Raw genomic sequence first — 19,233 nt, forward strand, 5'->3', positions numbered from 1 at the left:
GTTTGAGCCCTTTGATCCTCTTGGTGAGGTACTTTTGGGGTCTTTCCAGTTGCTGTAGGTGTCTGGTAAGGTACATCCCAAAAGAGGCATTGTACTCAATTATGGGCCTGATGAGGAATGAGTAAAGAGGCACGATGACCTCCCCTGATCTAGATGTGAATCCCTTCATGATTAGGTGGGCTATATAAAATGTTTTTCTAACCACTTTGGCCACGTGGTTTTCAAATGAGAGATTGCTATCCACTTGGGTCCCCAGGTCCCTAATTACTTCTTCCGTAAATGGATTACCACCTATGTGGTAATTTGTGTGCACTTTGTTTTTGCCAAAGGGGATGACTATACACTTTGTGGCGTTTAGCTTGATGCCATGGCTCTGGCATCAGTTGTCTGTTTCTATGAGGCCCTTTTGTAGAATGCTTGCGTCAGCTGGAGAGTCGATTATGGCACCTAGTTTGCAGTCATCTGCGAACTTGGTCAGCCATAGTCCTTCCGTGTTGGCCTGTACCTCCGAGAAATATATACTGAACAAGAGAGGTCCGAGGACTGAGCCTTGTGGGATGCCACTTGTAACTGGTTTGGAATCTGACATGGCTCCAGCAATTCTAACCATGTGGGTTCTGTCCTTGAGCCAGTTTGCAACCCATCTAGTGACATAGGGGTTTATATTTAACCTGGTGAGCTTATCTATAATGCCCACATGGGGTATTGTATCGAAGGCTTTTGCGAGGTCCAGGTAGGCTGTGTGGACCACCTTCCCCTCGTCCATGGCCTTGGTGACTGTTTCAAAGAAATAGACCAGGTTTAAGAGGCAGGATCTGCCCTTAACAAAGCCGAACTGGGTAGGATCCAGTGTCTGTAGGTCCCCAATATCTTTATTTATGAGGTCCATGATGATCCTTTCCATAGCTTTGCAGACCAAGCTAGTCAGGCTTATGGGGTGATAGTTTCCAGGATCCGTTGAGGCACCACCTTTGTGGAGAGGGACCACTGTTGCTGTACACCACTCTTTGGGTACATATCCTGTAGTAAGGCTGAGATTGAACAGTAGTTTTATGTTTGGGTTTAGCTCTTCTTGGAGTTCATGTAGGATGCAGCCCGGGACACCGTCTGGTCCCATTGATGCTGCGTTTTTGCTTTGGAGAGGGCGGCTCTTACCTGAGCATCTGAGATGTCAGGGTGGCAGCACTCTGCTGGGATAGATATTTCCCCTTTTGGTGGGGGGGGGGGGGTTTGCACTGAACCTGTCAGCTAGGATGTTGGCAATGTCTGTGGGTTCGGTGTATTTTTTCTCATTTTGGACTAATTCTGAGCATATCTGGGAATTCCCACCCAGGTTCCTAACATAACTAAAGAAAGCCTTGTGATTATCCTTAGTGTCCTGTGCAATATTTCTCTCGAAGCTGGCCTTAGACGATTTTATGAGTGCCCGTAGTTTTTGCTAATACTGATCGAAGATGCCTTCCCTTTTTGGGATTTTGCTCTATCATGTAGTAGCTTCCTCCTTCTATTGTATAGTTTGTTTATGGCTGGGGTCCACCAGACAGGACGCCTGCCTTTGGAGGATTGGGTCTTGGTTTTATTTGGGATTGCATGATCCATGCATTCCTGAAGGTGTTCATAGAATGCGTTTATAACGGATTCTGCGGTCTGGGCCGTATTTTCCACAGGCCCAGGGGCTTTGAAGGATTCCACCTCGGTTTTGAGGAGTGTGAAATTTGATTTAGAGAAGTTTTTCACTGTGGTTTTCTGGGCAGGGGGTGGGGTCGGGATGTGAATATCCAGTGAGATTAGTTTATGGTCTGATCTTACCAGTGAGAGATACACTTCTGGTCTGGAGCATAGAGCCCCCTTGTTGATGATGATCAGGTCCAGTATGTTTTCCCCTCTTGTGGGAGTGGTAACATTTGAGTTTATAAATTCTAGGAACCTTTGGGCTACGGTGTTGGAGCTAGAGTAATGCTCCCAGTCTATGTTTGGGTAGTTGAAGTCGCCCAATATAATGGTGTTTGGAGAGACCTTCATATTTTCCAGTGTTCTCAGGAAGGCCGAGTGGGGTTCCTGGGTTTGGGAGGGTGGTCTGTAGCAGGCTATAAACTGGAAGGCAGTTTTACCCACTGTTAGTTGCACATGGATAGTCTCTGATGCTTCGTGCTGTGCCACCAACCTAGAGGTGTGGGTATCTTTGATGAATATTGATACTCCCCCTCCTTTTGTGGTTCGGTTCAAGTTTTGGGGCCGAAAAGCATGGTATGAGGTATAACCTGGTAGTGCTGGGGTGCTCTCGGGAGCCTTGAACCAGGTTTCTGTTACTGCACAGATATTGATGTTCTCCATGCTAAGGAGAGTTTTGAGTGCATGCATCTTGAGGTTTAGACTTCTGGCGTTGAGTAGCATTACTCTTAGTTTCTTATCCCTTGTGATACCTATGGAGGTGGGTTTGTCTTTTGAGCCTTGCCTAAAAAAGGCACTATGGGGGTGGCAAGAACCTTTGCCAATATCCGAAAGCCCAGGGGTGACAGCTGCAAGCCGTCCCTAGCGAAGCATCGTGGCTTGTCAAGCATGTCATCCCAGGCTGACAGGCATTGGATCCCCTTTGAATGACACCAATACTTAAGCCAATTGTTGAAATTGATCATCTTGTCTTCATATTGTGGCATCATTCTTGGTGAGGGTAAGATGCTACTCAAGGTCAGGGTCATACTGGCCTGGGTTACATGCTCAGAGAGCTTCTCTATGTCTCTTTTCATGTAGTCCAGGGAGGTATGTCTCAGGTCATTCACACCAGCATGGACAATGACCGAGCCATATTTGTACTTGCCTTGGAGTGACCTGAGTGCTTGTGTTATGTGGCGGATCCTAGCGCCCAACAGGCAGCTCACCGTGACCTTCTCCTTGTTCAGCCAGGTGAGCGGGACATCAGTGTGCCTGACGATAGAGTCACCTATTTACAAGTGTATCAGGTGTGTTGTTTAGCCTTAAGGGCTGTGACTGTTTGGCACACTGGCTTTGTGAACTATGTGTTGCACGTGTTTTGTTTTGGGGTAGCGGTTGCTTGGGTGTCTGCTTTGGAGGTCTCTGCTGCTTAGTCAGATTTTTATTTAGAGCCTCCGAGTATGTTTTTGTGTGTTTATGTGTTTGGTTTGCTGTCGTGGTAGGTCTATGTGAGACTGGAATTGTAGTGAGTGTGGTTTCCTTCTCCTCCTGACTGGTTACGCCAGTACTGAGATGAAAGAGCTTAGCCTCCAGGTTTGGCTATATGGTTGCATCTCTCACATGTGTTAGAATTTGTTGGGAGGAGGAGAGGGTTGTCTGTGTACATGAGGCAGTTGCAACATTGCCTCAAGATTCCCAGATTCACCAGCTGGACCGGAGAGGAGATTGACAACTGACCTTTGGACATGCTAGAATAGTATTGGGAATTCCTTTATAATTGAAAAAAGGGCCAGTGGGGAACAAGGTACTCAAGCGGAGTTTGTTTCATACGTATTATCATGGAATATAAATGGCCTTACAGGTGCAGACAAAAAAAGCAGAGTACCAAATTATATTAAGAAGTGTGGAGTGCAAATAGCAATGTTGTGGGAAACATGTTTGGATAGAAATGAGCATGTGAATTTGACAAAGGATTTCAGGGAAGACATTCAGCAGAATATCAGGGTCAGGGGGGAAATGAGAGTAATAACATTGATTGTTAAAGGGCTCCAGTTGTGATACAAAAGGAAAAAAGACAACAATGGAAGATTTGTGGTAGCAAGGGGTTACACGCAAGGAAGGAGGATTATGCTGGCATATATATTATATTTTACCTAAAACTGTTATTATGGACCTTAAGATATTTGTGACAGAAATAATCAGCTTTCATCAGGTAATATTATTTATGGGTGGAAACTGGAACCTGAGTTGCAATAGTGAGGATGTATCGGGGATGTAAAAAAGAAATATAATAAAAGAGGGTATATTTCTGAGCAAATATATGAAAAGGTTGGCATTATAAATGTGAATTCAGTAGCAGTAACTCAGACAGCATTTATATATTATTCCTCAAGGTACAAGAAATGGGATAGAATGAGAAGAAATGATATCTCAAAGGAGCATGTTTATCTGATTGAAAGCTTAGCTGCATACCCAAAAACTATTTCAAATCAGACACCAATAACAACTAAGATAAAGATGTAGTATAATGAAGTAAGAATGAGACTCTGGTACCTTCTCATTTATTTGTTTAAAAGAGACGAACTTAAGGGAAGTATAGTGGAAGTTATTTGAGAGTTATTAGGGAAGATATACATTTCTTCAGAAGTGATATCAAGTGAGTAGGATAAACTGAAAATTGAGTTTAAAACTTGTAGGAATAAGAAAGAGGTATAGGGAAAAGTAGTATGAATTATACAGAGGAGTTGACAAAGGTTGAAGTATTGCATAAAAAGAGGAATCTCACAGAACAAGAAGATGAACAACTGGAAAGTGCTAAAGGGAAAACATTAGAGTATTCAGATTATATGCAAGAGTTTAGAAAAGTTGCTATTAAGCATCTGTTTTTGATAAGCACAGTGACTTAGGCAATAGAAAGTAAAAAGTGTTGTTGACAAACGTAGGGAGTCCATAACAATAAAAATAACCAGGCATCTTTTGGAGATTATTAGAGATGTTTGGAAATGTTATGAAAATTTGTATAATGCAGGGGAATGTAGAAATGAAGAAAAGGCACAAAATGGAAATATTTAAGAAATCCTTAATTATGCCAAGGTCAGAGTTAGATTAGGCTCAACAATTAATAGCTAGGATTGAAAGACATGAGGTAAAAATGGTGATGTATATATAAAGCAATCAACAGGGAAATCAATAAGAACAGATGGTATTCTTGTGGATGTTTGGAAGCTGGGGGGGAAGAAACTGATGAAAATCTGCAAGGTTTTGTTTAACAATATTTTAAAAAGGGGAAAGTACCATCATCTTGGAAGAAAGCTATGGTGGCAGAATTATCCAAAGATGTACTTTCTCTATTATCACCAGTCCCATCCCAGATATGAAAACCATGATTAGAAAGTGTTTATCTCTATACCAACAAATAGAATGACAAAAGTGTTTCAAAACTGATAGATATGGTTCTATGTGGATTTTGTGGTGGAAAGGCAAACATTTGATAGCATTAACACAGCAATGATGATGATTATCCAGATGAAAGCAGAGTGTAAGAAAACACTGTTTTTGCCACGGGTATTGAGGCAGAGAAAGCATTTAATACAGAAAGCTGGGATTTTATGTGTATGGCAATGGCAGATCTTGTGACAGAATAATAGGGTTAATTAGAAGGATATATGAAGGGCCAGAGTCGATATTTAAGGTAGAAAGGTTCCTCTTTGACAAGCTATATTTGGACAGAGGAACAAGGTAGGGGTGTCCTTTTTCTAATCTGTATTTGCTTTATATTTAGATATATTAGCAAAGAAAATAAAGGACTCACAAAATGAAGGGTACAACTGGTATGGTAATTAAGAAAAGCTGGCATTATTCACATATTATTTTATGATGTACTTGATAAATCAAGCAAAAAATATATAAAGGTGTGATGGAACATTCTGAGACAGTTCCAGGTCACTTTAAGAATTAAAATGAAACAAAAGGTTATAGCAGTAAACTATGTACCTACACTTGAATTAGTTTAGTAATACCCATAAATATGGGAGCATGATAAGATGAATTAATTAGGGTTCTGAATTAAAAGGGATTCTATTATTGCAGCTGAGGATGAGTGGGAAGAGACAAAACAAAATATAATGAAAAAATTTAAGAAGCAGAAGTTGGACTCACTTGATAGATATGGATATTAAGATACAAGCAGTAAAAATGTTTCTAGTCCCTTAACTTTTATATACAGGTCAGCTATATTTTATCAACCAGAGGAGAAGTTCTGGACCATAATTAGTAAAAGCTTGAAAGAATTTATTTGAGAAGGCAAGAATTCAGTGGGATAAGTTGGTTCTCCCCATGATTTGATATAGTAGACCTACACAATTAAAGCTTGTGTGTGTGTGTGTGTGTGTGTGTGTGTGTGTGTGTGTGTGTGTGTGTGTGTGTGCGCGTGCGAGTGTGTATATATGAATATACACAAATAAATAAATATATTTGTATCTGGAGCTACTTCAGTAGATCGAATTAACATAAGATCGAAATGCATAACATCGAGATGGCAAAACAGCAAATGGTTACAAACCCAAAACGTACATCGAAAAGACAGCTGAGGATGTTACAACTATTTTTTTTAAACATCTTGGGTTTTGAATGGAGATTGCAGCACAGTGAGGATTGGGAAATTCACCCTTTTCCCCACTGTAGTGCAATCTCGAGTTGGTATATATAATTTGCAGGGGCTGTGGTGGTGCCACCTGAAAAAATGTAAAGTAAGATTGTGAAGTTAACTAGAATATCACTTGCTTTCTTTTACTGAAAGTTTTGTAACTCGAGATGTGGTTTTTGTATGGCATAGACGTCCACATACATCAGTGTAGTTTAAAAGGACAGGTTTCTATTTGTGTTGAGTGCTTACTTACAGATGGATTGAATGTGTGTGTTTCAATGTTGTATGTTTTGGGTTTGTGACCATTTGCCGTTTTGTCTTCTTTGATGTTCTCATCTCGATCTTATGTTATTTTAATCTACTGAAGTAGATACGTACACACACACAGATATATGTATATAGATATATATATATATATATATATATATATATATATATATATATATGTATATATATAGGAGCGCTACAGAATCCTGAAAGCCCATAATCCTGAAAGTTCAAAATCCTGAAAACTCAAAATCCTCAAAACACACAGGATACCAACACTTACTATATTCCAACACAAGTACATACAGAAACATATTACCCTTCAACTATACATAGGGGGGGCAAGCCTCCCTGCACCCCCATACCTCCGCTACTTAAATATAACAACTCTGAGACTGCACTTCAGTACACTAAAGTGCAATCTTGGAGTTGTTCTATTTAAGTAGCGGGGGGGTGCAGGGGTGCATGCCCTCCTGCTTATACTTGGAGAAGAGCAATATGGTCTGTGTTTTATTTGTTCCTGTATGTACTTGTGCTGGAATATATTAAGTGTTGGATCCTGTGTGTTTTCAGGATTTTGAACTTTCAGGATGTTGGGGTTTCAGGATTCTGTAGCGCTTTTATATATATATAGATATATATATATATATATATATATATATATATATACACACACACACACACACACACACACATGAATACATACACACACACACACATACATATATATAAAAACTCAAAGTGGAAAAAAATGATGATGAAATGGGGGGGAGTCAAGAACTGAGGAGATGGAAATCAAAATCTAAACCAACTAACTGAAGTACTGAATATTGTAAATAAGATAAAGGAACCAGAGGGAAGATGTTTAGAAAAGTAAAATAGCAAATTGCATAGAAATAAATGGAATTTATGGAAACAATACGTGCAGAATTATGTTCAGGGGGAGTTAAATTTAAGAAGAGGCAGGAAATTACAAATCTATGTAATAGTGGAGTGACTTAAATTGTTAAATAAAATATATAAATGTACTGCATGGAATTAAAGTGTTATCTATTTCCTATGACTATATATATATATATATATATATATATATATATATACACACACACACACACACACATATATATATATATATATACACACACACACACATATTTATGTACCTGTTACTTTTTAAAAATGTTGTCTGAAAAAAAAAATAAATATTTTTCAACCAGGTGACAAAAATATATTCTCAGACTAAATACACAACAAATGGAACAAAGAACATTCTAATGGCTTAGACTTTATGACCAAAGTCCAACATCTTGGATATGGTCTCATCCCATGTCAACTTAAATAAATGAGTCCCAGAATTTGACAACCATATCCACAGATGCTTCATTTCTGTATATGGCCAAAGAAAAGGGTATGACTGAAGCAAAACAGGAGTTAAGATATAATTTATGCATAAATCTTGGGTCTTAGTTTTGTTTGTCATATAGCCAGCATATGTTCTGAGATTCATTTATTGTCTGAAATAGAATAGGGAGCACACAGTGTCGGCCTGATGGCTACATTAGGATGTCATCTGCTAAAAGAGTTATCTTTGCTTTTTGACCTACAAATGTATATCCCTGTATGTATGAATCCTGAGTAAAGCAGTGAGTGGTTCTAACTATAATGACTATAGAAAGGGTGACATTGGACATTCTTTGACAGTTCCTTCTATACAAGATAAACTTTCCCTGACAAACAACCTCCAGTTTTGCATTTGGTATGTTTTATTTATTTATTTAACATTTGTTTACAGGGAAAATCCAACTGGGAGAGAGCCCATTTTCAGCAGAAGCTGAGGGAGAAATGCTCCAGATGCAGATGATCTTTTGTATACTTCTAATATCAGCTCATAAAACTCACTTGAGCATTCGATTTTCCCCTCTAACATCTCTCAGGAAGGCCCACAAGACCATGTCAAAAGCTTTTTTTTTCTGCATCAAGGCTTATTGTCAATATTTTTTTTTTTCTGTTGCCTCTTCCAAATGTCACTGTTGTTTTTACATTATCATCAGGGGTCTACCCATCTGTAATAAAACCACATTGATCAAAGTTTACTATAACTGGTAACAGTTTTGCCACCTTTGCTGTTAATAACCCATACATATTTTATAGTATTGATTTAATAAAAAACATGTCTGCATGATCCTGAATTTGAGGGATCTTTTCCTTCCTTTGAAATGACTGACACTATTCCTTCTTTCCAAAATACCGGGATCACTCTTCCTTTTGTTATGTAATTAAATAAATGTACTCCTATCTTCTTCGTTTTAGGCTGATTTCTAATTTTCTACTACTCATCATTTCCTAGTCATTATGGACCTTGTTAACAAGGATATATGTAATCTCAAAATTCTAGACCCAACCCACTTTGGATTTGTTAAAGGTAAGTCATGCCTGTTAAACATGGTTAACTTCTTCGAGAAAGTCACCAAGGCCCTGGACAAAGGAAAGACAGCGTATAATGCCTATTTTGACTTAGTCAAGGCATTTGACACACTCAACCACTCAGGTATTATAGACAAACTCTTCCAATTGGGAATAAACCCCTACATTACCAGATGGGTAGCCAAGTGGCTCACTGGCAGGACACATATTGTCAAAGGGGGTGACTTCACCTCTAGCAAAAAAACTTTCACCAGTAGCATACCACAGGGTTATGTGCTGGGCTGGACAGTCTGTGACTGACCAAGTTCTTTGAAATTGCAAACTGTGAGCAATCACTCAGTCCCCCAATGATGTTAATATACTGCAGACAGGGTTAACACAGACAAATGATTGGTGCCAAAGCCACAGATTAAAGCTACATGCAAAAATGCATTATTATTCCCATTGGAAAAGCTGACATCCCTGCTAATTACTTTATAGAAAGCCTCCCCCTGGTGTAGACCTAATGGTACATGATCTGGTACTCAGGTTGATAGCAACCTGAATGTTTACCACTAAGTATCCACAATAGGCACATCTTATAAGTAAAAGCATCAAATCTTGATGTAAGGATGCTATAATTGCATTCTACTCAGCCCTCATCAGACCAATAATTGAGTACAATCCTTCCTTTTGCATGTACCTTACCAGATACCTGCAACAACTGGAGACAACAGGGGTTTCTCACCAAGAAATTACAAGGTAGGGGATAACAGGGCATGGCCAAGATGGTGAGCAGTTAACAGTACTGTTTTTAGCTCTGCTTCATTTTAACATTTCTGACAGGATGTTTGCTAAAGAACTGAAATAGAATGGTTCAAAATTTGATGGATTTATAGTTGAACATATGCTGAAAGATTTATTCCAAAAAATAGCAAAGTTTGCCTCTCTTTTAACTGCTTTTTCCTGTTGCAAAAACTAGAAAAAATGGACCTCCAAGACAGCTGCACATTGAGTAACAGCTTATTTCTAGCTCTCCCAGTGTGAAAACAGAAACACAGCAGAGAAGGCCAATAGACTTGTGGTTATGGGTAAATTTCAGTAACAGGCTAGTAAGTGCATTGCCTGGATGCCAGTAATAGAGAAATACAGAAGACCTGGAAAAAATCGGCTACAAAACTTGAGGAAGAAACACTGTCTGGGATGAGTTCTGCAGCTGTTCAGCAAAAAGCAAGGCAACCTCCATACACAACTTCCAGTACCCTACAGGAAGATATAAGACAACTGCATACAGACCTGGTTGAAATAACCAACACACTGATGGAATATATCAACACAAACAACAAAAGGCTGGAAAAAAATGGAAGAAGCTTTAAACAGATATTCAGATGAGATGATAATGCTGCAAAAATCAGAGGGTGAAATGAAGAAAAGACTGGCCGAATACGAGACTGCTCAGGAAGAGATGTTTCAAACAGTAACAGAATTAGAGGACAGAGCACATAGGGAAAACCAGAGATTTTCGGCTATACCAGGGAAGCTGGAAGGAACAGACTGCATTAATTTTATGAAAACACAAATAAGGAACTGGACTAGTTTTCCACAGCAGAAGTTGTTAGTTGAAAGGGCACATCGTGTCTATGCTCCAAACTTGGCTATAAGAAAGCAACCTAAACCTTTAACAGTAAAGATGCAATCCTACTAGCAGAATGAGACAATTCTGACAAAATTGTGGCAGAAGGACAAAGTACTAAAAGTGGGAGACAGCAGAATGTTTGTGGAGAATGATTATTCATTGCACACCAGACAGAAGAGGAGCAAATTTATTCCACTATTCAAGGAATGTTGAGATGCAGGTGCGAGATTCAAACTGCTGTACTCACCTGTCTTCAAGGTATTCTTCCCAGGAGGGACAAAATCATTTTGGATGACGTATATGCTAAGCAGGAAATACAAAGTTTGTCCAACAAAAAGTAATCTGTGAAACAGGAGATTCTGCTTCTTGTTCTTCTGGTAATAAAGACCACAGAGGGACTGTACCTATGAAATCTTTTTCAAAGTTTTCAGTTGGAAAATGGAGATAAGGAAGGGAGCACTAGAGCTGACTAGAAGAATTGAGAGTAGACTGGAAATAAAGCAGAGATAAGATTTTGGAGATGAACAGTAATAAAACCAGTAACTTAATATGGGATTACAATGCAATAATTATATTTGTGAAATATGACAGGACAAGAAAATCCAGAAATATTTGACTTTTTCAGAGACTATTGGACTTGTGGGGGATTCTAAAGCATATGCCCTACTCTGTGTCATTAATGTTCAGAAAAGTGCTTTGGGGAGGGCAAGAGGGGGGAGAAAGTTAACTGTAAGTAAAGATTTTTTTTAATCATACCAATTTTGTGGGAGGTTTTCTTTATATGCTATAAAGTAATTTTTTCAGTTATTTTTAAGTGTAATGAGGATTGTAAACAGGTGCTGCTGTTCTTTTTTTTCTTTTCTTTCTCCCTCCTCTCTCTTCTTGTTCAGTTTTAAGAAATGTAGCAACTGCAATGTATAAAAAAAGCCTAGTTAAAAAGCATGATAAAAGAAAAATGAATATGCTTTTTCTCATTCTTTCATGGGGAAATGACTGAATTAAAGACCTTAGATTCAGTTATTAACAAGTTTTAAGAGATAGCAAGTAAATGAAAAAGAACATTGACCATTATGAGGCTTTTTTCTAGCAAATACGTGTAAGCTCAGTAACAATTCTGCAACTGGCCTTCATGTTTCCATGGAAACAATCTGATAAAGAGAAACTGGCTACAGTCAGGTGGAGAGTAATTGGCTGAGGAAAAAAAAAAGAAAAGAGAAATTGGTTAAGAGATAATGTTCTCTGAAAACATTCAGGGGCGTTTCAAAGGTAGTTAATGTTCTCTGAAAACATTCAGAGGTTTTCCCAGCTGAGAAAGCTATAAAGATAAGACAAAACCAATTAACACTTAGCAGAAGCACAGGCTGCACCATCTGTCTTAGCACGGGTGACCTTTCTTTTAGGTTAACTCAAGTCTGTCAGTGTGGCTGTTAGTTTGAGATTTTTGTTCCTATTAGGAGGGTAAAACTTAAATATTTGAAGATGTACATTGTTTTGTGTGTTAGAATTAAGTTAACAAGTTTAGGGGGTATTGGGGTAGGTTTGTCTTTTTGTTTGAGGGCTTTCAATAAAACAAAAAGTTTTATAAGATATGATATAGGCTCAAATGTATATGACAAGAAACAACTGTATACAAGTTCAACCTGTCCAAACAGTGTAAACATGTAACATAAATGTTGGCACTAGACACTTAGCAAAAAAGGTGTTATACATAAAAAGTGTGAATAATAACTATTTAATACAATACTTTTCTTAATGTATTAAATGCAAATGGCCTCACAGATAAATACAAACAAGAAAGAGTAGTGAACTATATTAAAAAAATGTAGAGTGCAAATAGGTATGTTACAGGAGACACACTTAGAACTGAACATGTGAATTTGATAAAGGTTTTCAGGATGGTTATTCAGCAGAATATCTGGGACAATAGAAAAGAGGAGTACTTGTATTCATTTCAAGAGGAGCTCCAATAGTGATAGAAGATGAAAAAGATAATAAATTCAGATTTGTAGTGCTCAGGAGCTACTGGCAAGGTAGGAGGATTACACTGGAATGTATTTACATTCCACCTAAAACTGCTCTAATGGAGCGTAAGAAAATTCTGGGAGAAATAATCAAATATCAAACATGTAGGCTTCACTTAAATTAAAACTATCAAGCAATCAAATTCCAGACAATATAGAATGAACCTATCACATTAGCAACCTATCATAAGTTAGCCATATGGAAATGAACCAATCAAAGATTAGATATCGACTTGGCCAATCTACATGTTTGATATGATACTTTTAATTTAAGTGAAGCCTACATGTTTGATAAATATGATCTGATGAAGACTTAGTCCGAAAGCGCTTATGATTTTTATTGTCGTTTTGAGGAATAAAAGTTTTTTTACAACTTATGTGAGCTCTCCTTTGTCTCTGGAATGTTTCTGCTACCTCCTTTACATGATGAAACAGCCTTGGTGTTTTGGTTTGTTCTTGGTTTGCTAGGCTGTCTCTCAGTCCTACACTGTGTTTTTTATGGAGTTTAAAAATAGGGTGTAAATAAAAGAAAGGAAGCTATGGTTAAGAATTTACAAGAATTATTTACAGGGACTTTCAAATGTGAAAAGTATTGTAGAATAGGGGAAATCTCACAGAACAAGAAGAGGATCAACTGCAGAATGCTAGGCAGACAATAAGGGATTACCTTCATAATATGCATGATCTTAGAAAGATTACTGTTAAGTAACTGTTTTTATTTTATTTATTTATTTATTTATTTTTTATGGCAACACTAGAGCACAAAAACGTTTAGCACAACGACTCAGGCAACAGAAAGTAGAAAGGGCTGTCACCAAACTTGGGGAGCCTATAACAAAGAAGGTAACAAGAGAACCTGTAGAGGTATTAGAAATATTTCAGAATTTCTATGAAAGTTTCTATATAGCAGAGAAATATGAAAATCAAGAAAAGATATAAATGGAAATGTTTATGGGAGAATTAAATATGCCAAGGTTAGAGGTAGAGGAGACAATTACTAACTGGATAGAAGGAGATGTGTTAAAAATTGTGATGTATAACCAATCTACAGAAAGTCCCCAGGAATAGATGCTATAAATGTGGAAGTCTGGAAGCTAGGAGGAAAAAATGACAAGGCTCTGGAAGGTTGTGTTTCACAATACCTTAAGGAGGAGGAGTACCACTATCCTGGAAGAAAGCAGTGGTAGCTGTAATACCTAAAGAGGGTAAGGATCCATGAGATATAGCTTCATACAAGCCCATTTCAATACTAAACCATGATCATCAAGTGTTCATATCTATAATGGCTAAACAAATGCAAAAGTAATGCTAAAACTGATAGATATAGATCAATGTGGTTTTGTGGAGGGGAAGCAAATATTTGATAACATTAACAGAATACTGATGATCCAGAGGGAAGCAGAATGAAATAAATACCATTGCTGTTGGTGGGTCTTGATGCAGAGAAAGCATTTGACATAGTAAGCTGGAACTTTATGAACAGGGTAATGGAAGCATTTGCATTTCCTGAAAAAAATATAAGGTTGATTAGGAGAATTCATATGAGGCATCGGAGATGAAAATTAAAGTGGGTGGGTCCACTCTGATAATTTTTTCTTGAGCAGAGAAACCAAGCAGGGATGTCCTCTTTCCCTTTATTATTTGCATTATATTTAGAACCAGTGGCAAAGAAAATAAGGGACTCAGAAATTCAAGGATATAACTGGTATGGTAGTCAAGAAAAGCTGACTTTATTTGCAGATGATATTATTTTGTACCTGACAAAACCAGAACAATACAGTTCAGTGTTGTGGAACGTTTTGAGACAGTTTCAGATCTTTTCAGGATACAAAATTAATGAAGCTAAAACAAAGGCAATAGTGATAAATCATATATCCACACATGAAGTGATTCAGGAATAGCCATATTTATGGGGACACGATAAAACAAAATATTTAGGGGTATGGATTAAAAATTAGTCTAGTGTGGCAGCTAAGGATATGTGGGAAGAGACTAAACAAAAGATAATACAACAAGTGAGAAAACAGAAGTTTTGTTATATGGATATAGATAGTAAGATACAAGCAGTTAAAATGTTTTAGTCCCTTTAGTCTTATACACAGGTCATGCATATTTTTATCCACCAGAGGAGATGGTGAGGGTAGTAATTAATAAAGAGCTGAAGGACTTTATCTGGGAGGGAAGACAGCAAGAGTCAAGTGGGATAAGCTGATTCTTCTAGAAGAACAGAGCGGATTGGGATTACCCAATTTGAAGGGGTATTTCAGAGCTACACAGTTAAGACTCCTATACATAGCAGAAGCAGAAAACTATAGTTCAAAATGGAAAGGGACGATGATGAAATATGGGGGAAGCTCAAGAAACAAAGAGTGACGGGGGATTTTGGATGCAGGCCTTTAAGGAGAATAACAATAATCATGCAGAATATTATATCCATAAAGTAGCAGACCGTATTCTAAGAACTAAACCAACACAGGAATGAAGAAAGGAGATTCTGCCGATAGGGATACAGACAATAAGCAAGAGGGGGCCGGAATTTATTGGAGAAAACTGGCATAGGAACCAAGGTATTGGGAGCAAATGACTAGAATGGGAAAACGTCAAGAATTTATTTGGATTGTCAGTTAGAGATCATCTTCCCTATCAGAGACTGATATCAGAGTATAAGCAAAGCGATAGAACTAAGAAGGTCTTAAACAAAAGACCAGCACTGGCAGAGTTTTAATAGAGTCTAGAACAGAAGCTGCCATTAAAAAAGGAATAATTAGTACAGCATATAAAATATTGCACAATAGCTATAAGAATCAATCAGAGGAGGTTAGAAAGGATTGGGAAAAGAATGTTTAAGCAATTCACAAAGAAACAAAGGGAGAATGTATGTATGTCTCCCAAATATGCAACAAGATCTAGAAGATTTAGTATTTTTGCCTGCAAATGTTTATATGGATATTTTTATATCCCAAGTAGATTCCAGAGAATTTTTCCTCAGGTAGACAGTAAATGTCGGAGGTATGATGGGGAAGAAAGAGGTAATTGGGAACATATTTTCTGGGAATGTGGCGAGTTGGTGGACTTTAAGGATTCTCTGTGGGATGCACTGTCGGAGATGCTGGGTAGGCAGATTGGTCTGATGAGGAAGATGATTTTTTGAGCTATGATGCAGAATCTAAATTGCCTAGACATAGTAGGGCCTTGCTGTGTCTAATAATGGTAGCTGCCAAAAAAAAAACAATTACTAGAAAATTAAAATCTAAACCAACTATACTGGAAGCAGTGAATACAGTAACAGAGATAAAGCAACTGGAACTGAGATCTTCAGAAAAGGGTAGGAGCAAACTACATAGGAAAAAAATGGGAATTGTGGGAACAATACATACAAAGGAGGGATGAGGCCTAAAAGGCACAGGACTTAAATGAGCTATGTAATATTTGAGTGAGAAAGATTGGGTAGATTGTAAGTGATGTATAATGTTTTCAAATAGGGATGTGTCAATATGGTTTGTGTTGTAAAATGCTTGTGACTAGGATTGTGTCAGTGTGGTTTGTTTTCATTTATATAAATGTATGATTGCTTATGTAGTAAGTGATGGTTTAATGGAAATGTTTCTTATTTAAAAATAAGGAGAAACTGAATAATTTATGTAATATTGCTAAGGTTATATGATATATAGCAATATATGTGACATATAATGTTTATGTTAATATAGTTGAATTACATTTTTATGAATCTAAATTTGCCTGTCACAAGTGATAATTCAATAAAGGTGCATGAAAAAAAAGAAAACTAGAAGAACGGATTGTCTTAGAATGAGCCACTCTAAGCCCAGTGTACAGGACAGTACTATAAAAAAAAGACATACAGGCTATACTAAGTAACAGCAGTGAGTTATCTATAAAGATAGATAAATTAGAAAGTGAAATGGACAATTTTAAAGAGGAATGTAAAAAAACAGTTGAAGTGCTGAGTGAATCTCTTAAAAAACAATCATCGCAAATCTCGAGTATAGAAGAGGCAAAATGTCTAATTTTCATGGAAGATTGCTTGAAAATGAGAATAACACTGAATTTCTTCTGAAACAAAATAATGTATTCCAGGACAAAATAGAAGACTTAGAGAATTGAGTTAGATGCAAATAACATCAGGATTTATGGGAAAATAACATCAGGATTTACGGGATTCCTGACAAAGAAGAGGGAGACAGTATGATTAAATTCTTTAATACCTGGCTGCCTAAATCTTTGAACCTGTCTGAAGCTTTTTTCTTTGGCACTGAAAGGGCACATAGATCACTTTCTAATTCATCTTTAAAAAAAACACCTTCACTACGGTCAGTGATAGTAAGATTTGTCTAGATATGGATTTAGTCTTAAAAACTGCATGGACTAATTATCCAGTTAAAATTAAAGGAAATCTAAGATTTAACAATGACTATTCTACATTAGTGATGCCCAAGAGAAAAGTGTGTGTGTGTGTGTGTGTGTGTGTATGTGTGTGTGTGTCACTTGTTAAAAGCTTAAAATAACAATATTAAAGCACAAATCTTGTTTCTAACAAAAAATAAGGATTCATCTTCCAGAAGGAAAGAATATTTTTAACACCTTAGAAGATGCAACAGACTTTATACAGAAAAATAAAATCCTAGAAAAAAATAGAATAAATGGACTGGAATCTATCAGTTTCTTTGAAGAGAAATGCAACAAGAGATGGTTGATTAATAAAAGACAAAAACAGTAAAAAATTAAAGGACAAATGAAAATCAATGTATTTCATGGTTCTGAATTCTTAATAATTTAAATAAGTGTTTGAACACTTATGAACAGGTGCTGCATATTACTTTTTACAAGGTAACTCATTTATTTATTTCCCTACTTCAAGTGGTTACTACCACCCTTTCTAAAAATGCTAGAGTTTGATTTTTTTAGCTATATATGAAATTAAAGCCATTCATCTTATTAAAAGTTAATCATTATTATGATGAAACTTGTGTTAGGTGGCATACTTTCTGATATCCTGGCATAGCTGAGTAATATATTAGTAAATATAATACAAGATGCAACAAATGACATTCTGTGTTCTTAAAATGGTCCAGTGCTATGCTACTGATAGTATATCTGACATGCAATAGCACCCAGGAAAGACATGCTATATTATAAACAAAGTATAAAAATAAAGTGTTTTACATATATAAAAGTTACTATTGGAATATTAAATAATTAGAGTAACATTCACACTTTTACAAGTTAAACCTGGATCACACAACTGTCATTTGAGCACCTCATACAAATAGTGCTTGCTGAATTATTAAATGGTATTTATTTCAATGCGATGGCTTTTTGGTGGTTGGGATACTTTGAGATGGTTTCTGGGGGGGTTTTGTGTGCTTTGGGGGGATTTGAGGGGAATGATGTATGGTGTGGAGGTGATTTGGTTTCACTTCTGAGCATTTTTGTGAGAAGTGCAATTAACGGATTGCTCATTTTCAAGCCCTTATCATGAAAACCAGCTTGAGACAACTTAAGAGTCATGAGCATTTTTGTGATGCTGTGGAAGTTCTAGAATTCTAAGAGCTATCCAGGTTACTTCTTCCTGTCTAAAAGTAAATAATCATAATATTTTGAATCATATGATAATATGTTAATGAATATAAGTTAGATAATAAGCAAAAAACAGTGAACTGCATTCTAAACCACTGTCAGTTATTAAATAGTTCTGAATGCCTGCAGTATACCAAAAGGATCGTTTATATACTAGCCTACAGAATGACCCTTGTGATAAAAAAAATGTAGGCTTATGTTTCTCAGTTATTGTCTCTTTTAATGATAACAAAATGTAATATCTCAGAACAATTTATTATGTAAAGTTTGAATCTTAAAAGGGAATATTTTTCAGATGTTTGTTCAGATACTATTAGATATAACATTTAAGGAAAAAATAGGACTGATTCTAACAGTAGTACTAGATTAAAGAGTATCAAATATATAAGACTAAATACAAATGTTCTACTATATGACATGCTACACTATGATTATAGCTAAAATGTACAACTTAGGAATATAGTAATAGTACAAGACATATAATGCAAACAAAAAAGGAAATAAATTAGAAAAAGTAAATATATACACACACACACACATATACATATGAGTGAGAGGTTGGAATGATGTTTAAGGTGCTTACCCCATAGACACAAGGTGCATGGTTTGATTCTTACATGGGGTAATTGGCTAGGTTTAAAATGGCACACAAGGGCAGTTAGCCTAGTACTAACCTATGACAGAAATATATATATATATATATATATATATATATATATATATATATATATATAGTAGTTAAAGAATATAAATATGTCTCCAAGGGTGGGAGGTTGGCATAATGGTTAAGGTGTTGACCTTATAGGCACAAGGTACAAGGTTTGACTCTCAAGAGGTAACTGCCTGGCTTGGAATAGTCCACAAGTAGAATAAGCCTAGTACTAATTTATGAACTTATGATCCTATGAACAACTTTACACATAGTAAATAAAATAGAAAAAATATAAAATCACCTGACTTACAAATTAATAAATATGAAAATAACAACTGACTTCCTCCCTATAGTGGACCAG

This window comes from Protopterus annectens, chromosome 1.part1, assembly GCF_019279795.1.
Source record: "Protopterus annectens isolate FY-2018-M chromosome 1.part1, PAN1.0, whole genome shotgun sequence".
Lineage (NCBI taxonomy): Eukaryota > Metazoa > Chordata > Ceratodontiformes > Protopteridae > Protopterus > Protopterus annectens.